Source organism: Rhamphochromis longiceps, linkage group LG20, assembly GCF_057381845.1.
Source record: "Rhamphochromis longiceps isolate RC_006_pf linkage group LG20, R_longiceps_female_GT1.1, whole genome shotgun sequence".
NCBI classification, from domain to species: Eukaryota; Metazoa; Chordata; class Actinopteri; order Cichliformes; family Cichlidae; genus Rhamphochromis; species Rhamphochromis longiceps.
The window spans coordinates 24,818,696-24,842,123 of record NC_140576.1 but is presented as its reverse complement, the minus strand read 5'-3'; positions in this window follow the sequence as shown (position 1 = coordinate 24,842,123).

The following is a 23,428-nucleotide window of genomic DNA, read 5'->3' as shown; positions in this document are numbered from 1 at the left end:
TTAAAGTTTAGCTTTGAAATACATTTCATGACTTATAGGTATCTTTTTCTGTCTATAGCATACTGTATATAGTATCAACATGACATTATAACCCTTTCAAAGTACAAAACTTATTTTTTACTTGTAAATTTGATTAGATATTTTTGTTACTTATATTATAAAAAATGTAAAATTGTACTTTTTACAGTGAGTTAAATGTTTCCAAATTAGATGGTTATCCAAATCAAGGTCACGGGGGCTGGAGCCAATCCCAGCTGCCACAGGGTGAGAACTCACAAATAAATTTGTGTGGCCCAAAATCACAGTGTATATCAAAAGACACTTGGAGAGGAGTCAGTTGATGTTGTCAGCATGCTGGATTTGGAAGACCATATTATAGTGGTTTACACATTCACCTAACAAGCAAAAATGTGCAGTTCTGATCTGAGATACAAAACCCTTTGATGTTGCATCAGGAACCTGCATACAAATCTGCCAATTCAGATATGTGGAGCTGTGGCAACCCCTTATAAATAAGGGGGCAGTATATGATCTGGGCATGCTTGAAACAGAAAGGCTTGTTGGGTTCTCTTGGTCAGGCATTGTTTACTTGGTTTACAACAACAGTGACATCCCATGAAGCTGCAAGAGGGACTTTAAAGACATAACTGAGCAATCCTTGGTTGTTTCAATTCACAACAGAACTTAATGAATGTTTTGTGCACATTGTGTGCCGGATACCTTCAGAGATCTTGTAGACTCCAAGTGTGGCTTGGGTAAGGCTTGTTCAGAATGCTGTGGCTCATCAGTATATTAACTCCCCGTGGCATTTCCATACTTTTATGATAACGGTTTAAATATGTCAGTGATCTGAGGAAAGACCATTTTAGAATAAATATAGATTTAAATATACTTAAATATTTCTGTAATTTGCAGCACTGCAGAAACTGTGAGAAACAGTAGTTCTCTTACATTATGTACTAAATTTGCTCTAATATGTTCTTATAATGTGAACACTGAGCAGAATCTCACCCATCTTCCAGGTCACTAACACTGACACGCCGAGTGAGGCATCCTTTGATGCCTGACCAGTTCTGCAAAACATCAAATCCCTTCAGTCTGAGTCTGCACACTGAGAACCTGTCAACTGTATCCACCATGTCACCATGTATCTCTTAGACTCTAATAGCGACGGTAAAAGACGGAGAGTGCAACGATAAACCAAATGATTGAAACAGTGGCGTCAACATCAATGAGCGCTGCAAAGTAAAGTAATAACAAGATGCCCCTCCTCAATTATTTGAGTAAAACTTTTAATGCTCGGTGCCCTTTGTGTAATAGTTACAAATGGATCACTTAAAACAGTTTTAAATAGTGGTCGCCAGAATCCTGACAGAGAATTTGTCTTCATCATCACAAAACAAAATGTTTTTTCTAACTGCATCTGACCCCATCCAGCCTCTAGTGTATGTAGATGAATTTACACAGGACCGTGAGTCACTTTGCTGATTTAGAGGAAAAGCAATCTTTAAGCATGTGTCCCCATCTCGCATGCATTGTATGTTAAGAGGACATCGTGTTATATGAGGTTGCTACGACTGTTTGATTAGCTCCCTCAAACTCAATTTCAATTTAATTTGTGAGCTGGCTCCCAGAGACTGCTCCTGGCAGCTAAAGGTATAAATCTGGCCTTATCTGGCCCCGGCATGCACAGTTCATATCCACACACCCTGTTCCAACAACAGATCTATAATTCATGGCCAAGCACACCCACGTTATTGGCTGCCCAAGTATTAGAAAATACAACAAAGGAAAAAGAATTCAATGTAGTGTCATCCAAACAGTTCAGAAGGCAATAGGGTATTTTTTTCTGTCCCTAGAGACAAACCATGCGACAGAAACTTCTCTGTAGTACTATTACACATGAAAGACAAGAATGTGCGATGTCAAACTTTTTTACATTTATATTCTGTTCGCTGGTTTCTTGTATTGTTATGCCAAAGTGAAGGTTAACATCACTGTGACCCCGCAGGTGAAAGAGTGCTATGTATGACAGATGGGGAATTATTCCTCCAATTAGGCTAATTGGATGAGACAGGTCAGGGCATATAAGCTTTTGGATGAAGTTGAATAAACAGAAGAGACTGTGGTAAATTATCTTGAGGAAAACCGCCCGAGGGACCAAATCAGGCCATGCTTTCCCTCTGAAAATCTATATTGGGAAAAAAAAAATTGTTGCTACAGCAGTGGCTGGCTTTGTGAGCAGTTGCTTTTGATGACTTCTGCTAAAAGATCAGTCTGCAGATCATTATCCAATCATGCTTTCCAACTCATCTGTGTTTATCTGGTATTGCTTGCTTGCCACAGTTCCAAACTAACAACTAAAAAAGTAAGTTTTAAACTTTTCTCATATAATTCAGGGATTCATCAGTGAACACATACAATTTGTTAATCTAAGAGTAGAAACATTTTTTAAAAAATCCACAGACTGAGGGAAAATAAATACTTAAAAGCAACGACATGGTGAAGCAACAGGCTGCACCACCTATTAACAGGTAATGTCAGTTGCTTAAACTCCCTTTAACAGCAGACACTGTCTCATGTGGACAAGTCATGCTTGAGGAAATTTGTTTTTTGAATAGCTAATAGCCAATTGAGTCACTCAAAAGTGAAAGGAGAAATGTAGGACGGAAGATGAAGACTGAAGGCCAGTCCCTCTGGTATCTTCTTTAATGAGTATTACTGTGCCAGCAGAGGAGAAATAAAGCTTAAGCACAGCAGACCAGCACCGTGGTCAACACGGCACCAGCTTCCTCTGCCCACCGAGGGCCTACTGTAGCCGGGAAGAGACACTGAGATGACAGAGACATCAGACACTAGTTAATTAGGACCACTGGAGAAAAGAGGTGGAGAGGGATACAACAGCGAAACACCTCATCCTCGCTTACTCTTCTCTTCCCTGATTCCTTGGGCTCATGCTTGTTTTCGCCATGATATCTCTGTTAATGAATGAGCGCAGTGTCTATTGCCCAGAGGGGACCAATGTTTGAGTCTGAAATAGGAGCCAGGGATGGGGGCCACGTTGCCTTTGTTTGTGTTATTCTGAAGCAGCTGGAGGCAATGATGGGGAACACAATAACAATTTTCATGCAGCGAGTCATGACAAAATCATAGACATACAAACACAAATCTAAGCAAACACATGCTGTTATGTTGTGCATATGAAATCACTCAACATCATTATGATATGTTGTGTAGTGTTACATCATTTATGCTCGAAACAGTTTTTACGTGAAGATTAAATTCGTAGACGTGTAGGGTAGTAACTTCTTACTTAAAACCACTTTTATCTAAAATATAGAAATACCTTTTTTAAACAAGATGATTCGCAATGGAAAATGTTCTCCTCCCATCCATTTATTCCTGTCATAAGATAAACATCAGTACTTTATGTCTTCAAGTGCTTCACAGTAAGTTCATGTTAAGTGCAACAATCTAGACTTTGGCATACACTCTGGTAAACAGTTTATTGTGTCACAGCTGGGATATTACATCAGCAGAATTTGTGCGTTGACCAGTCACTGGAATTTCTTCCTGTTAAAAGGGTGTTTTTCCTTTCCACTGTCACCAACACCAAGTGCTCATGGGAGGTCATCTGATTATTGGGGTTTGTCTGTATTTTGTAGGCTCTTTACTTAGATTATAAAGCACCTTGAGGCAACTGTAGTTGTGATTTGGCACTGTAGAAATAAAATAGAATTGAATTGAATTAAATTGAGCTGAATACTTAATTGTTAGGTTGCTCTTAGGTTTGTCTCACACTGCTGAGATTGCAGCTACACAGATTGCACAGATCAGAAAATTGATCATGACATTTATTACCAGTATTTCTTATTCAGTCATTAGGATTATTTCACTTTAATCTGGGGACAAACTAAAGAAATTCCCATGTCTTCTTTAGTAGGCCATGGAACCTTTGCTGTTTAAATTGATCAAGTATAAGGTTCTAATACTATAGAACCTTATAATATGCAGCTCTAATATGCAGCCATCACATTTGAAATACATTAGTCCTAGAATATATTAAATCAAGTTCAAATTGTTTATTTTAACAAACTCTTTGAGCTAAATGCAAAGATTATGGATTTTCTGCAACTCTAATCTCTATATTCATTTACAACAGTGTTACATTTTACTGTTATATTTTTTATGTCCTTTATAGATTTTTATCACCATTTTATCACCGCTGCCAGATAACCTCTATTACTGGAGTAGGTGGTGCAGAAAAAGAATCGTATGGCATGTGAAACATCCCCTTTTGATTGACGCGGAACAAAGATCATAACTATCCTTTATCTCTGACTGGGATTTTAGGGTTTGCTAAGCCTGCTAACCCAAAGAAATCTTAACTTCTGGAGGCTAATGCTTGAGTTTAGATAACTATACCAAGGATTAAATTATGGATAATTTAGACACCTTGGGCATGTGAAAAAAAACAAACAGAATATATATGTGTATTTGTCAAGAGGTATCTGATACCTCTCTTGCTTTGATAATACTACCAAAGTTTTTGGTTTGGGTCACTTTTTGTAAAAGTATGTTTTTTCTATCAAGACATATATATAATATTGGATAAAATCTAAACATTTGATTTAAATTGTGTTTACTTTTAGAGTCTAGATAAAAGCTGATTGTGTTTTAAGTCATATTTATGCATTTATGCATATTTATATTTAAAATTCAAAAGGTTCCCAAAATATTTCTCTGCAACTGTATCTGAATTAGTTTTAAATTTCAGAAATGACACTGGTATTGGTTGACTATGCAGTTTTGACTTTGAATTCTTGAATTTAAGAAATGATATGTTATCAGTGGAGAGAAAGTCAGATGTAAATGTAAAACTCTAAGCCTGATACACTGGTTGTTGTGCCAAATATAGGATTCCTCAGCCTTCTATCTACTCAGGTCCTTCATGCAGCTGTCCAGATGTTCCATATGCACATGTATCTGCTGAAATATTCACACCTGCTTTCCTATTGCTCAGAGCCACCGAGTCCCCTCCACAGATGTGCCCTGTCAATCCAAATAAGGAGGAACATGACCAGCTAATCATCATGCTGCTGTGTTATACAGTGCCAGGACTTTTTAATTTTTTTATATTTTTTCTCCCCACCTCTCTTTGGCTGCATCAGGATATTTCTGTGTAGAAATTTGGGGGAACACATACAAAACATATTTGGATTCAATATTTAAATTGCAAAAAAGAGCTATTAGAATAATAAATAAAGTTGGATATAGGGAGTCCACCAACCAGTTTTTTGTAGGATCATCTATGTTAAAATTCATGGACATTATATATTCTAAAACTTTAGAAATGATATATCGTGTGATGAAAAAGAATGTTCCAATTTGTATTTTAAGTATGTTTCAACTAAGAGATGGAAAATATGATTTGAGGCGGTCTTATAAGTTTGAAATGCCTAAAGTGAGAACCAATGTTAAGTATAGATGTGTCAGTTTTGGGAGTGAAATTATGGAATGGACTTAATGATGAACTGAAGATGTGTTTTTCTTTGTCATTCTTCAGGAAGATTTTAAAAATTAGTATCATACAAGGTTATAGAAATTTGGTTTGTTAACATTTTTTGTGTTGATTTAATTTCTTGATTTATCATTGATTTCTTTTCAAACTGTTACACAACTTATTTATCAATGTTATTTATTTTCTTGGTTAAGGATTTGATTATTTCTATGGGGGTAAGGGATAGGATAAGTATAAGCCACAAGGCTTCAGCCTATTCCTTTTTCGGTTACTGTTTGAGAACTTTTATGTAAAATTATAATCTGTTGTTGTTGTTGTTGTTGTTGTTGTTGTTGTTGTTGTTGACTGAAATAAATAAAAAAATTCAATTCAAATCTGTTTATTCCACTTCAAACATACACAGTACCTGAATATGTTATGCCATCTTGAAGTCTATTTATGGGTATAATATGTATAGAGATCATTTGAACGTATTTATACCTTCAAGTAGATTGTGCTATAAGCGCTATAAAACTGGAGTCAAGGGGAGTCCAAAGAGCACCCATGGGAACAATAATTCCTCAAACAATATATCATTATAATGAAGCAGGATAAGCACTGTAAACAGTATGGTTAATATTTCATATTTTGTACTTTCCTTTTTTTTATTGGACTATAAACAGGTAGAAAAACTAGTGTTTAAACTGTGTAATCATGTTAGATTTATTAGCAGGTCAGTCGTCTTTAGATGATGGGGTCACCTTATATTTATTTCAGTTTCTTCATGTCATGAATAAGAAGAACATGAAATTCAATGGACCAAAGAAAACCTAAAGGATATCAGTTCAGTTCAGTTCATTCCTCTTCTTCCATTTAGAATCTTGTGAATGGACTGAAAAACGATAGTTATCTCATGTCAGACAAAGAATTGGAAAAGAGCTTTGAAGATGTGTCCATTGTCGTCTGAAGAGGGTTTTAAGCTTTCTGGGGGGCTCTGAAGAGCTTATTTGAACTTTGGCTGATGAGAAAAAGGTGACGAGCACAGAGAAAATATGCACAAGCAAAGACAGCACATGTTCACAGGTGCCCATAGTGTTTCTTCCAACCATATGAGTAGATTTAAAGCTCAAACTAAGGACTACAGTGTGTGTAAGGAGTCGAACAAAGACCATATGTCGAGTCTGGTGCAGCCCCGGGGGGACCGAATGGTGAATATTTCATTAGGGCTTGAGCTAAATTCTTTCCAAATGAAAACTTACTTTTCTCTCTGAAGGTGGGTCTCTACCATATGTGCATGTTTATTAATATTGCAGTCTTGGTCTTTGGACTTAGGGTGACAGATTTAGGTAATTCTTTTTTTTTTCTAATCAAATTACCTACTGAGTGGGTTAAATGTGGCAAGTGCATCTTTATGAACTTTACATTACATTAAGGTGTCCAAGACATTAACTTATGTGTTTCATATATACTTGCAAAACATATTGCTGTGTGCAGCAGTTTATATAAGATTGTATAAGAGATAAGTAAAAGAGGGTGTGAAAGTAGCTTCTTCTATTATGGATGCTTTGGCTCTTTGTTTCTTCAAAGGATGAGACAGATCACAGTTGGTCAGTGTCAAAACTGGCAAAATTTGAAAACTTGATGAAAAAAAAAAGTGGATTTACTTTCACAAGACTTAAATTAATTGATTTTGATGTGTTACTGGTATATTTTTAAATGCTGCTCAAGAACTGTTGCATTTACTATTTATAGTTATTTTTACACATAGTAACCCCCAAATTCAGATACTCAAAAGTTATTGGACTAGCTAGAATGATTTAAAATTTTGAAGGATTGTTTCTAATATGAGACCAGGATGCCAATGGCTTCCCTAAGTCTACAAACAATGGACATCATCTGATGCTGTGTTTCCTCTCTCGAGATGCACTGCCAGGCTTTTACTGTGCGTTCAGTTGCTGCTTGTTTGTGCTTCTCGCTACCTTCAGTTTTCCCTTCAGCAACTGAAAAGCGTGACTGACTTAACCATTGAAGAATATCCCATTCCTTTTCCTTGACAAACTCTGAGGTTGCTTTTGCAGTATGTTTTAGTTTGTTATCCACTGTGACACTGTGAAGCACTGTCTGATCAGTTTTGCAGCATTTGTGTGATGCTGAGGGGAGGAAGGAAGGATGAAAAGACAGACAGACAGTCTTATAGTAGTTGGTATAAATGACCTCCTGAGGTGCTCAGATTTGCACTTTAGCACAATAAGTCTTTGACTGAAGGTGCTAGTGTTGATATCCTACACATAACTGATTTCATATCATCAATAAACACTAGTAATGTTGCCACCACCACATTTGACGGATATTACGGTATGCTTTGAATCATGACCTCTTTTTTTTCTTTCTCCATACTTTCCTCATGCTATTACAAGTTAAACTTGGTTTCGAATACGTTTTTCAGAACAGTGCAGACTCATTTAGATGTTTTGTGGCAAAATTCAATCTTGCCTCCTTGTTCTCGAGTGTAGCAAGTGTTTTGCTTGCTATATACTCTCTATATGTACATTCATGAAGACATCTGTTAAATGTAGGCCTAGATACGTTTACCTCCTCAAGAGTTTTGTTGACCTTGTGAAGGTGATTTTCTTAACCAAGTAAAGTAAGGTTGTTGTTTACTTCCAGGTTTTTCTCTTTAAGAATATACCAGATTATAGATTTGCCCACTCCTAAAGATCATACTTAAGTTGTGTTTACTACCGAAACGTAACCAAGTAATTTTCTATGTCTAAATCTAACCATGAGAAATAAACAGAAAGAGGAACAGAAAAAAGGCAGACAAAATGCAAAACAAAGGCCAAAGAGGACCAAGCCTTGGTCCGCTGGGATGACAATACACTTGATGACCATGGTACAAAAGCAGAGGAAACCCTTGAAAATTCAGTGTTCAGAGCAGCCTGAGCTTCATCTCATGGGAGTTACTTTTACATGCATTTACTTCATTATTTGAAAGTATAGTCATAAATAGCTGGCATTGCAGGAGTATAAAAACACATTCTGCCACATATATGAGAGAAATTAAAGAAGAGGACAAAAGTGGTCTATCGAGCCTCATTTAATGGTTAAATATTTAGCCATTCGTTTATTAACAGGGTTAAATAAAATTACTTAAGAGGCACAAATTTCTACTGTATTCAGGCAAAGATATTGAAGGATGAACAAAATGAGGTGTGGAGTTTTTGTCACAGCAGGAATAGTGTATTTCAGTTTTTGTTAATTAGGACACTCCAGTCTTTGTCACCTTGTACAACAACAACTCAAATGGAATAAGAGGAAAAGTAAGGGAACAGGAGCAAGAGGGCAACAAACCCTAATCAAAGCTCTTTATCTTTGTTTTTCCCCTCCTCATCTCTCTCCCCGTTTCTCCTATCAGCCCTCGGTTGTCTCCCTTTCCAAACCTTAATCTAGGTATCTGTCTTTCAGCTGTGCAACACAGTATCTTTACTCTTCTTCTTTCGTCATTATCTCCCTGTCTTTGCTTTGTCCCCATCTTGTTTCTATCTCCCACTCTGTATAAACTGTTGTCCTTTAAGTATTTTGTGCCTGCACTCTACTTTATCTTCCCAAAGTACCACTTCATTCATCCACATTAGGGTCTGAGTAATTGGATAGGATTTCAACTGTGCATAACCTGCAATCATTTACAGTTTACAAATTAATAAGTAGTATTGACTTAGGAATTAGGAATATTAGAGGGAAAGCTCAGAGACAAAGTTAGAAAGTTAAGGCTGAGTTGCTTTAGGCATGTGCTGAGAAGAGATGGGGATATACTGGGAAAATGATACTGAATATGGAGATGCCAGGTAAAGCAAAAAGAGGAAGACCAGAGAGGTTTATGGATTTAGTGAAGGAGGACATGTTCAGGGTTGGTGTTACGAAAGAGGCTACAAGGGATAGCGTGAGATGGATGCAGATGCTTTGATGTGGCGAATCATAAAGAGACTGGTGAGAGACATTTTACACACATTTTACAGTTTTACTACATTTCTCTAAAAATTGCTCAGATTTAAGTCTTTTTCAGTACAAAGTTTTTAAATAACATTTAAACAGATTCAGATCTATCGGCTTAACATAAAGGTCTTCTGTGTACCAAATACTGTAGGTTAGAATATTAATCTACATTGTGACACCTGTCGTGACACATTTGTGGGTATTTCAGCTGCTGAACAGCAAGGATACTGAATGTACAGTAAGCCGGTTAAGCCTATAACTGCATATTTAATGCACATACAAGTTCTGCACGCTTTGATATCCCTTTTATAAGGAACAGAGATTAGTGTATTTGACGTCCATGCTCACATGAAATTAATTATACATTATATAAGTGTTATTGATGCACTATGTAACTGATTAAAAATGAAACACTGTTTTTCCCCAATGAATATCCAAGTTTTTTTATTAGTGTGTATAAGTCAAAATGTCTCATAGAATCTTTTCTTAACAACTTAGAAACAAACTTTCACACAGGAATTTCATTTCTGCAGATTTCTATAAATTACAAATCATACAATGTCTATAGAAATGTCACTTCAATTAAACACGGTTAGGTGAATTAATGTTAATTAATTGTTAATTGAAAACAGTTGTGTCAATATATCAGGCAGAAGACTGAATGTTTCCTCTGAATCATACGCCTTTCATACCGGTTAAGATTAGGTTTATTTAATAGAGAGAAAAAAGTCTTTCCATCAGTGGCAGACACTGATGGCCCGATTCTCTATCTTTTTAATGACTAGCTGAAGGTCAAAGTACTTAATATACTGTGTAGAATGTATATATTTTTTGTTACAGTATTATATCTTTAGCAGGAGCTGTCCCATCACAGGTTTCACATGAAAACACAAACAGAAATGCAGAGCTAGTCATATGGGTGTGTCTGAGTTGAGTCAAAAATCATCAGTTTTGCACATCACAGGGGCTTAAGCTGTTTATTTTGTAAGTATGTCTGCAGAGATGGCTGTGTGTGTGTGTGTGCGTATGTGTGCGTATGTGTGCATGCGTGTGTGTGTTTTCATCTTTGCTGACAAGTAACAGGGAAAGCAGTTTTAATCACCACTCACCCTCACACTATGCTGACAGCGTCAGAGAGGACCAGCCCCCCAACCCCCCCAAACATGACGATAAGCACCATCAGCTGTCTGCTTAGCCTTCCATTCATCTCTTTATTATTTATTTACCTCCACTTGGTACATATATATTCCCCAGGGAACACATCCTTTGAGCCTTTAACCAGGGCCCCAGCTATACTTCCTCAGACTCAGAACTTTTTCTCTCCGTTTGTGTCAGGTTTAACTTTGACACGGGCTTTTTCTTCATTTGACACATGCTTTTTTAAAAGCAGCTGAGAAGACTCGTTTAGATGAATGTTTGGATTTGGACTGATTGATTTGATCTTGACATTTCTTAAACTAAGAACAGACGGCTCATCCATAAATAATTGTCACACTAATGAGAAGCCAATTAGAGGTATCAAATGACATTTGTATTTGTTCACGCAAGTATTGATTTTGTATACACTAAATCAAATTTACGCAGTCAATAGTTAGTCTCTTATTATCCTAGCCGAGGCAAAAGATCAATTCACTTACATCAGCCTTTGCTAATTTATCTTTCAAGCTTGTTACATTATTTTAATTTGACCAAAATTAGAGATACTACTTGCTATTCATTAGATGAGATCATACATTCTGTGGTTTCACTCGGGGATCCTCAAAGTCAGTTTTTGCTCACGTCATGTGACACCAGTTTTGGTGAAGAAGCCCTGACCGGTCCCTCTGGGCTGTGCAATTGCAGCAGTTAATGAAGAGGGCAGGTTCGAAAAGATAACTTTCTTGTGATAGAATACTTTCCAAAGAAAGCTAAAAGGTAAAACAGTAAAATTTGATTAACATCCTTACTAATAATGTATTGTTTTTACAACATATTTTAGTGTGTAAAACAAGTATTTAACAATAAGGAAAACAGAATAATACTGTGCACAATCAAATTGCTGCCATTGCCAGCATTAACACAACACAAAGAACATAACAAATCAGTCACAAGCGTAGATATAAACCAGACTTGAAGACTTCAGAGTCGGCTACCCTGAGACAACCATGCAGAAAGTTCCAAAGCTGAGGACCCAGTCAACCTGTGAAATCAAGTAGTTTGAACAGCTCCAAGACTATTGCCAATGGCTCTTAAGCTGCAGTGTGCTGACAAAGCAAAAAGTAGCCACTGAAAACCCAGTGCAAAGAAGCAAGAATGGAAATAGTGTTATCTGATTTTCTAGACTGTATTAAAAGCACAGTGGCAGAATGTTGGCTGACAAATGGCTGAGGCCTGAATAAAGAATACTGCAGTATCCCAAGTAGCAAGCAAAAAAAAAGAAAAAAAGTACTTTCTCAGGACTTGATTTTCAGGTTCTGCAGATATGAAAAGTAATGCATTTCAATTTGCTCACATAATGCATTCGCTTTCCTTTTTATGCAATAGTCTCTATATACATTATAGGTCAGATTTTAATGTCATTGTACATCCCAGTACAGAACTGGAACTGCAGGAAAAGAGTTGAAATTTAATTTACTAATGAAATTTCACTCAAGTAAAGACCTGATCGTTCACCTGTGAAAATACAAAACCTTAGTTTCATCACATTAAGCCATAGTTCTTATCTGCCTTTAAAGGCAAATGCCAGAAAGCTGGAGCCAATTTCAACCCTTAATTAATCTCACAAGGCCAGACCTTGATTTGTGACATCTGTGGGGAATCAGCTGGAAAATGGCAATGCAGTGGTGTGTTGTGAAAAAAATATTGAGCCAGGTAGACCAAGTGTTCTGTGGGAAAATTACACAGAGGAAGTCAGAATGAAAAAGGTCAAAATATGACCACTTGAAAAGCTCAAAACACTACAAAATGAGAGCTATTTCAACCACTACAGAGGTTCAAGAGTAAGTTGGCTCTGGATCACTAAAGACAACATACACCTACAATAGATGGACCTCTAGTAAGCTTGTGATTGAACAGTAAAGAAAAAGGGGGGGGGGGAAATCCACATAGAGACTGTCATTTTTTTATTTGGTGATGTTATCAACAAAAGATTAAGATAATAGCTTATGAGGAAAAAATCCTGATGGTTACGGATGGAGAGAAAAGAAAACCAGATGCATACTACTTTTTTTAAATTAGGAAAATTAATGTTATTTCTAAAGCAAGAAGTTTCTCAAGCAAGAAAAAGACAATATAGATTTTAATGTCATTTTAATGTCATAGACCTAATGCAAATTTAAAGGGATAATTCTGATGTTGTTTTTTATATTACTTAAAGCCAACAACTGTTTTAGTTTAAATACAGTTTTTTTTTAATTGAATAGCAATTGCACTGTAGACTAGTAGATCACCCAGTGGATCGATACACAGAGCAGTAGACCTCTTTAAATATGCAACATGCAACCATTCTTTTCAAGTCAGTCCATGTGACTATATTGATTTAGAAACCATGGTCAAAGCACACATTTAGTAAATAAGCAGTGAGACATGTGCAGCTGTCGATTAAGACAAACAGACCTTCAGACATTTGCACCGCTAACTTTTAAGCGTGGCCAATGGAACATGGATCCAGGAGATGAGACGCCATGCTCCTGCTCACACATTAATAAGTCAGTGTAATTGAAGTGGCTCTGCAGCTGTATAGATGTTGGGGCATCATAGGCAAGACACTCTGTTATTTCTAGTCAAAAAACATATAGTTTTGATTGATGGCACGTAGCATTCATTTAATATCTCTTGGCCTTGGGTCCAGTTATGCTGCAGGAAAGATGAACTTAGATTAATTCTTCCAGCTTTCCAAAGGAATTCATATATTGTTCAGCTAATCAAGGCAGTGACTTTAGGTCTACGTGTATTATTGAGAGATTTATAGACTGCAACATTAGTGGTTTTAAAAAAGTGGGGCTGCGCAATAAGAGAAACTCTACCTAAAAAATCCTTGAATAGAAATGATAAAAGTTTTTTGTTTGTTTTATTTTTATTTTAACTCAAATATAAAGTGCACGGTTGCTGCAGCCCACAATGATTGTTTGCTGCCATAAATATGAAGAAATATAAATTCTAAACTATAAAATAAAAGGTATATTTATTCAAATAATTAATCATTAAGGAAAACATGTTTTACATATTTTTATCTTCTTTTTATTTATGTCTGTCATGTTGCAAAAGTTGAACTTAGGTCCTGCAAGAAACAGCGTACAAGGACATAGTGAGTTTAGCTGCAAAAAATAAACTTTTTTTTTTTTTTGAAAAGTCAGTGAATTAAATTAAGTTACATTTATGAAAATAAGTCATTCAGTTATTCAGCGACTAATAACCTTTGTATTGCAATTAAAATTGAATCACTTAACCTGAGCGAAATAGCCTGATTAAACACAAAAACGCTTTTTTAAAACAGAAAATGTCAAATGTCTGTACCCATAGACTATAATCAGGTACAAAAAGCTAAAGGATTTGACTCTGCCTTCAAACTACCCAGATCCCAGTCCACTTAGGTGCCACCCCACAGACCATAAGTAAGTGGGCTCCTTGTCCTCATGCCAGAAACCACAGGACATCACTACAGGTCATGTATCCATGTCCCAATGGGTTAGAGCTATTATGATAGCAAAAGGGGACTTGAATGTTGGACTTTAACTTGCATTTGTGAATTCATCGGCAAACTGTGTTCACTGACAGCGGTTTTCAGAAGTGTTTCTGAACCCGTATGATTTTCACTACAGAGTTGTTTCTGTTTTTAAACATTTCACAGAAAATATTTTCAGTCCAACGAACTGTTATGACTAACGGATCTGCTCAAGGAGGCAAAATGCAAATGCTCCCTACAATTGTTCTGTGACAATTCAGCTCTTTTATGCATATTTTTCCACCTATTCTGCATGGCCAAGTGAATGTCACTTTACCGGCGCATAATGTTTGGTGCTCATGCAATCTTCAAATAAAACTCCAGCGAAAATATGCAGTAATTTTTTTTTTTGGTCTTGACTTACTTTTGATTATATTTGTATTTGTCGTGTAATCAAAATTTGTATGTTCTGTATTTCAGTGTGCCGTTGCTGAACAAAGACTGTAATCCACAGATAAACGGCAGTTGTATCTGAGAAGAGCATTGTGAAAGTTGTATGCATCACACTGGCTGACTCTCTTGATAGAATCCTACCACGCCTGACAAATAATTTCCCTCAGTGCTGTTTACATAATGCCTAACAAGTGTTAAATTTGTACCACTAATCGGGGAAACTGTCAAACCTCGGCATTGTGGACGGTGCAGTAATCCATTCCATCATTGTTATTCAGCTCCAATCTCATTACCTCTATTCAGCATTTAAGCATACTGAAGATGAAGACTGTCATTGCCATACAATCAAGAAGCATTTCAAACACAGAGCACACTGGATGAAAAAACAGCCCCAGATTGCTTTCATTTTAAAGCTTGCTCCTTTCATTGCACAGTGGAATGTCCCTGATTTATGAATAATACAGTAATAAGAAACATAGTCGAGACGTTTCATATTCATAACTACTTGAACAATGTATGTAAGCACCTTTGGATTTCATGCATCTAAAATTACACCTTTCCAAGTTTTTTTTTTTTCACCTCAGTAGCCAATGAAATTCATTCGCTGAATGTTTCATCATGTTTCTGCCAAAGATGTTATTGAGAAATTACAGTAGAGGTAATGAGTCAGGAAGCACAGTGACAGTGGCCCAAGTGGAATCCAGGAGAGATGTATTATTATGATATTTTCTTGGAGGAATCTGGAATTGAATCCTGATTCAGTGGAATATGATTTTAAAGTGAGGTTATTCTGTCCCCTGAAAGATGATACACAGGCAACAGTCACGCTACACAGAGCATCGCAATAGATACACTGAGTACAGAGCTGGCCAAGCACAACACCAGCAGGCTGCATACAGATGAGGTTTGTAGAAATGGGCTCACCGTGGCATAAAAAGAACAACAAAGGAGGTAATGGAGAGTTTACCACACAAACTCAGTTAATCTAGTGAAATACAAGTTTCTGAGCATTTCAAAGCCGTAGGAATTCCTACACTAGGAGTTTATTGCATACCTCATAGAATCTAGCTCACTCACATTTCTGTAAAAGCCGAACAACTTAAGCTATGTCATATGAAACTGAACTTTATAATTTGCACACATGAACTACATATACATCATTCTCACTCATGTGTTCTTAATGCATAAGAGTCTCCATTTACTTTTCAGAGGACACTGTGTAAAGCACAACATGACATAGGTGTGATCTCAGTAGCTATTTTATCAAAGCAGAGCTGGAACAGTAAAATCTTTTTTTTCTCTTTAAGTAAGTAGAAAAAATGTCACTTTAACAGATGAGAAAAGTTTAATTTAATACTTTGGGAAGTTCTCATTTAAAACTGGAGTGGTACACCATTGCAAAAATCACTTTGTACTGTAGTGGACAGCAGTCTAAGTAGTGAATATTAGGTAGAAAGAGGTCTTTTTACAACGTTAGATATGTTCTGTTACTAGTTGGATCATGCTGACCCTTTGAGGGGCAGATTCTGCTTTGAAGAAATCCACCAATTTGAGACAGCACTGATAGGTGGACACTTTCATTTGCTTTCCTTCTATAAAAACACACATACCTATCTAATGTCATCATGTTTCCTTCCTTATCCTTTACAAAACCAGACTACTTGTCTAGACTGCTAAAAAAAATTGAATATATTGAAAATGTTCATTTTTAATTTGAACATAATTGAAAAAGTTAACCTTTTGCACATTTGTTATTCATTACACCTTAAGCCTTTTTAAAATTTTGATGATTATGGCTTATAGCTCTGAATTCCACTATATCAAAAAATGTAAGCTCAAGCAAAAAAGGATTCACAGAAACAATATGTCCACCTTCTGAAAGGTATATTCATTTATAAGCTCAGTACTCGGTCCTTTGCCACTAATGCCACATCAGTGAGGCGTGGTATGGAGGTGATCACCTTGTGCCACTGCTGAGGTGTTACTAAAGAACAGGTAGCTTTGATGGTAGGGATGCACAAGTAGTTGGACATTTTTTAAATGAACCACAATATCATCACGTTTAAGCAAAAATATTTGATGCAATGTAAGCTAAAGCTGCTTTAGATTCATATAGTAATGGGGTCACCATATCAGCAGAGCACAGTGTTACACAGCCCTAAGAATAGTGCTTGATAGAGGATTGTATCAGGTGAAAGGTGCTATTTATGGCATACCTATACAGTACATCATGACCAGCGATTCACGTTGTGGTAGATGAGAGGGGAGCCACCGGTGATAAATCTGTGCTCTGTATCCTGGGAGGTCACTCACATGACTTCAAGAGCGATTAGGGGCCTTGTCCCCAATCTATCAGGGGACAATCAGTGTATTTCATCATCTCTTCTACCCCCTTTTTCATACCTCCTTCCCCATGGGAAACTGCTCAACAGAAACAGCTATTCTAGTCTGTGGTCTTAAACAAGGTCACAGCCCATATGTACACATGTACACTTTCAGTGTGTATGTGTCTGTTGTTACCTGACAATGTATACACCCCAAAGACAAAGGGAGACAAGGACCAGTTCTGCCATCTCTTCTTGTCCCCGAGGAGTCATCCATCAGAGGTGGAGCTGACCCTGGTGTGGGGCTCCCATGGTGCATGCACTCACCCTGGATGGAGCCAAGGCTCTGCTGCTTTGCTTGGAGAGCTGGAGGAGTGGTTGAACTCATTAGGTATACTGTAAGGCTGACAGGTGTTGGACTCAGGAGACCTGCTGGTTCTGTCCTTTAGTCTTGAATTGGCATCAGTCTTTATGACTGTCTTGTGGACTGTTTCTGTAACTTTGCTTGTGCTTTTCTGAGATTTATTCAGCAGATCAACAGACCTTAGCTGCATTTTTGGAAGGAACTGGATTGAAACTTCTGGTGCTGTAATCATAACAGTAAACTAAAAATAACAGATAACAAGTAACATTTTTCCAGAGTGATTTTCTGAGGAACAAAATTACATTTCTTGATGTGCATGGACTAATGCATGCATGTATGGCAAGACACTGAGGAGAAAAGTCTAAGCATAATGCCACATGAACCTAGTTTTCAATTGTGTTCAGATACTGCAAGTTAAAGGCAAAAGCAGCAAGCTAATTACATGTCATGGCTTCTCTTTTCTCAGTTGCCAAAATGCACGTTAGCATTTAAGCGGTGCAGGAGCTCCATACTGACAGATCAATGAACTACATTTTGCCAGCTAAAAGAACAGGAAAAGAAACAACCAGCAAAGACAGAGAAAAAAGTGGAACTTAGAGTTCTGTTTTAGTCTTATTTAATTCATCAAATATTGATAACGGGCATTATCACAAATTAATTTTCCCCAAATACGTCAGTGGAGCTGACATGAAATAATTGGGAGCTAACAGTGCCAGCATGTTTTATAAATGTCAATATAAAACAATTTTTCTCACTCGATAACAACAGCATATAACAATGATTAAAATGCGACTGTGCTTTATTAAACCAAACTGAATGTCGAGTAATTACCTTTGTTCCGGAACGTATCCGAAAACATTTGAAATTGCAGATTTCGCCAATGAATCACTTTTATCGGTGTCCCCAGACGAGGTACATGTGATGCGCTATCACAAAGCAGTGGTCTGGTAAGGGGATTTTCATGAAATGAAAGACAAACAAAGGCACGTTCAACCCCTAAAATAGTAGAGCAAATAAATTAACCATTGGTGTCCTGTTGAAACAGGAGGACAAAGGAGGGGGGAACAACTAAGCTGTAGTGCCTCTGCACCTCACTGTACAATACCTTGTGCAATACTTTTTGTAAATAGTCAACAGTGCAATAGACTCAATACTTGAAATGTGCAATTCACTTGTATTTTTATTTTTTATTCCTATTTATTCTATTTATCCCCTTTGTATATTTTATTTATATTTGTCTCTGTATTTATATTTGTCTCTGTATTTATATGTGTGTGTGTGTGTGTGTGTGTGTGTGTGTGTGTGTGTGTGTGTGTGTGTGTGTATATATATATATATATAACAGTTCTGTAACTGTAACTTCGGTCGTTGCTGTGCTTTTTTTGGAAGTCGAATTTCCCAGAGGAACCCACCCGAGGGATTAATAAAGTTCTATCTTATCTTATCTTATCTGTCTATCAACAAGCTAGTTAGCTTGTGGTTGTTGTGGGGGGTGTTATTTTTGTTACAACTTTCACAACAGACTTTAGTGTTGACTTCTGAGAAAATTCTAGTCTTGTACAGGTTGCTCAGTTGTTGATTAGCTTACATACTACCAGGCTTTGCGCACACTATCAGCTAAGTAGCCTATTAAAAATGAGGATTAGCGTAATTGTGGATGCAAGAGAAATCATACCCGGATTGTTCAAATTAGTTTCTTAGTGATATTTACCTAAAAAAATAAATTTAAAAAAAGCACACTTTAGCCACCTTTGGTGAAATTTTATGAATTTAAATAATACTAAACTTTTTTGTAATCTCAAGGAAAGACAGCAATGGAACTTTTGGTCAAAGTTCATCACAGTTAAACCATAAAAAAACCCCAACCAAACAAACCAAACTTTTCCCAATAGCAAGAAGTTCTTCAAAATTCTTGCTATTTAAATGTCGGTTTATAGATTCTTGGCAGAGAAACTTTTATGAAGCTTATTTTTCCCTTTCAAGTTGTATTTTAAGAAGCTGTTTTAAGTTGCACAAGAAAGTAATTTTTACAGCATATGTTACTAATCAATATACACAGCTTGGTGGAGGACACGAACCACCCACAGATTATTGTGGATAAATCACAATGCCTTACTTGTGTGATCTTTTTGCTTGAGAGAGACTCTTCAGCTTATAGACAACACTGGCTGACCACTTGTATACATCCTTTTTCTTTCTTTCTTTTCTCCTGTCCTGGCTTACGGACTTACTGATCTACAAGTGCAGTTCGTGGATACTGAAAAGCTTGACCAGCAGAGAAAAAACTTTGTGCCACAAAGGACATCAACAGACTACATTTTGTGAGCGCTAGGTCTCTATCCCTTTGTTCCTTTTCTCACTTTTATTCTCTTGTAACACAACTGAATGCTATTCTGCCTCTGTGTTTCTCTCACTGCATGGATCCCTCCACCTCTCTCTCCCTCTCTCTCTCCATCCTTGGCTTCACAGTATCTATCCCTGAGGGCCGATCGATAGACTGCAACAGCCTTTCAATGAAATCTCCTCTGTGCTACTGGAGAAAAGAAATGTCGTTCAATCGAACCGATAACTCTCTCCTTCTGTTCTTTTTGATCGCTCCCTCTCTCCCTTTCTATAAATACAATCTCCTTTTGCCTCTGTTTTGTGCACGGTGCGAGGAGGATGATAGGGAGGCGGTATGGGGCAGCAGTCAGAGGCCACGGCTAGAGGCTTGTTTGATGATCAGTTGGGAGAGATACTGAGGAACCATCACACCACAGGCATTGTAAATTACCTCTGAGTAATGCAAAGCAGACATTGCACGAAGCGTGAGGGTTGAGAACAGGTAGGCACATTCAGTCTTGTGGTCAATATAGAAAAATCGCTGAAAGAGAGAATAGCTGTCAAATAAAACAGGACGCAATCAATATCACAGGACTTCATTTGACCCAACCTCGCATACAGACACGACTGCAACTGTATCTGGACGTGCAAGTGTGTGTGTGTTCAGCTGACAATAATGAATAGGTTGGTGATAAAAATTTGTAGGTGTGAGGTGTGCAAATGTCAGCAGATGTATTTTCAGAGATTCAAAGTCAACACCCTAAATTCCCACTGGAATTTAGAAGCAAAACATCAGCTCATAAAAACTGCTTTCATTTCGTGGGCAAGTTGGGCAGCTCCAATATCCAGCTGCGAAAGATATGTGTTATCAGTCGGCCCAGTGCAAACCTGTTTTGCCAGTTATATCTAAAATGAAGAGGTTAAACAACTTGCTGCTCAAGTCTGAGTCACTCATTTCCTTGTTTTCCCTTGTTTTCTCTGTGCTTTTTGTATTACAATTAATTAAGGTGGAGGGTAATAGGATAAACTGAATACTCAATGAAACTGTAACATCTATACTCTACTGAATGCACTAGTGTCATTTCTTAAAATTATTGTTCATTATTATTATGCGAAGGTAACGACGTTCCCAAGCTCAGTCTCAGGAATGACTCAGTGGCTTTTAAGGTTTTAATTTGGTCATTTAGAGATGTGCTGGTTTAGATTTTAAATTAATTTAACATCTTATATAAGAGAGGACATGTCAATCCCCATAAAGCCTGATAACCACAAACAATCACAGCATTGAACCGACATCCTTTGAGCTGATCCCCCTCACAACAGACATGACACTGAGGGCTCCTTTTAGTTCTCCAGTGGTGAATGGATCCCCGAAGTGGCATTGTTAGTTGCACACAGGTGTTTTTTCACTTTTTAAAGTGACCTATTATCAACTGGATAAACAGACACTCTATGGGATGTGTCAGGAACAGTAAGAAATCTGTAGCCAACAAAGTGCAATTTCTATGCCATGAATCAGTGGCATTCTCAGTAATCTGTTTGTCACTGCAAGCTGTCAACCAATCCGCATGACTTCAACCCAACAGAAAGGAGGTGAGCTTTTGACTACTACTACAAGCTATTTAGAGGTCCTAGCAGCAAAACTGCATAAACCTATTGTAATTCTTCTTCATATGTTTAAAATTGTGGACACAGCATCAATGATTTTCAGTTTTTCAATTTATCACCTCATTTTATCTTATATAGCTTGAGCCCAGAAAGTTCAGGAGTTTTTTTTCTCTCTCTCTCTCTCTCTTTTTTTTTTTTTTTTTTTTGCATTTCTAAATGTTGTGAAGAATTTAATGTTCTCTGGTTTCCAGAAGGGTTTCAAAGGCCATACATTGATTTCCACTACGGAACTGTGTGTGTGTGTGTGTGTTTAATGCAGTGCTGCCTAAAGATCACAACCATTCAATACTGGTTTCCAGCCTCATTCCTTGTGTACTGACATTCCTTTAATCATATTATGCACCATAGTTGATCAAATCCTTAAATTCTTTGAACTATTGCACTGAGAGGTTAATAATCCCCTCTGCCAGCCCTGTCATGTTCCTAACCTACTGCCATTTAAACTCATTTGTTGTATGATATTTAATCAGGTATTTTAGAGCGGTTTGGATTGCCCTTGTCCAAACATGTTCAATATGTGTTGCTGCTCAAACAGAATTCAAAACATTTTAAAAGTATATAATCAAAATAATGAAAAATAACTATACATTTATGTAGATATTTTAAAGCTTCTTAACCTTTTTAAGGAAATTAAGCTGTATGGTAAGTCTAAAATGAATTATTTGTAACAATGTTTACTTTTTTCTCTATTTTCCTTACCGCGGGTGTTATTTTGCACCTCCACAACCCTATACTTATTTCAACTGAAGCATGTTGTTGCCAGGTCATAGAGTGTAAACCTCTCCTTTGTCTGCTCCACAGGCCAGGTAGAAAAAGTCAGTAGGTGTCAGGAAGCTTTCCATGCCTTTAGGGGTGCTTATAATGCTCAAGCAGGATTCTCAGTGCCTGATCAGCAGAACGATGACACTGATGCTCGGGCTAGCCATCTCTGCTACCATGACTCCTCCAGCATTATTACATGTCCAGATACCATCTTTAATTCTACTTCCTTTAAACAAGGTGGATGTGAGGGTCATTAAACCTCCATTCATAACAGTAATTATGTGATAAGACTTGCTGAGGTAAGATGGACAGGGAAGCTTTAAGCGGAGAAAGAGTGAATAACCAGCTAATTTTTTTTCCCCCAAGATTGAGCAGCCATGCACATTATGTTTCCATCAGTTTATATCAGAGGTTAACTTATTGTGTCTCCTGAGTAGGTGTTATCGATATATATCAGCGTTTAACATTTAATGTGCAATTTTCCAATTAACTTTATTGACAATTAACAGAATAATTACTTTCTTTAAGACACAGATATTTTTTATATGATGTTCATAGTATTTTTCTAACTACTGCTGATAAATTTTAAAATGATTAACAATGGAAACATAACGTGTTGAGGATTTTTGAAAAGGTTATCACGTAAAAAATGTTAACTGGATTTCATGTTAAATAGTAATAAATGTATTATGCTAAAATGTAAATTTTCAATATTATAAATGACAAAAATGAAATATTTATTTTCTGATATCCCCTGACTTGTCTGCACTATCCTAGCTGTCACCAGAACACCCAGAGTGTTGACTCACGGAGAAGCAATAAACTCTACCGAAACATACAGCTAATTCACTTTAAACTCCATCAACCCTTTTCCCTTGTCGCCAGTAACACTGCAGTACAGCGCCTGCATTAGGCAGGCTTCCTTGCATGTCAATAGTCAGCCATCTGCTCTGGCTCCTGTAACGGACAAGAGCCCAGCAGAGAATTTCACCCATAGGAGGCCATATTTGGATAAATGAGGTATAGACAAGATGGTTAGAAGCTCAGCAATGGTCAAAAAAACCTTTGCGCCCACTCACCTGTGAGGCAATCCCCCAGCTTTTTATATAGGGTATGATGTATGGCTGTCTTTTTATCACTGACCTGAGTGTAACCTGTGTTTGACCTGGTTATGGCTCAGTTCTCTGGAGGGGGAACCATCATAAGTAATCTGTTTCAGGGGAGACTGCAATATGCTGCAGGCATGTCTATTGTGAATATAAAGCCAAAACAATTAGGGATTTGTTTTGTTCTGTTTATGGTAATTTTTGGAGACAATCAGACACGAATCCATCACACACTGCAAATTCCACCTACAATGGAAACACACAAAGCCACACAAACTCTTTTCTACTTTCTCG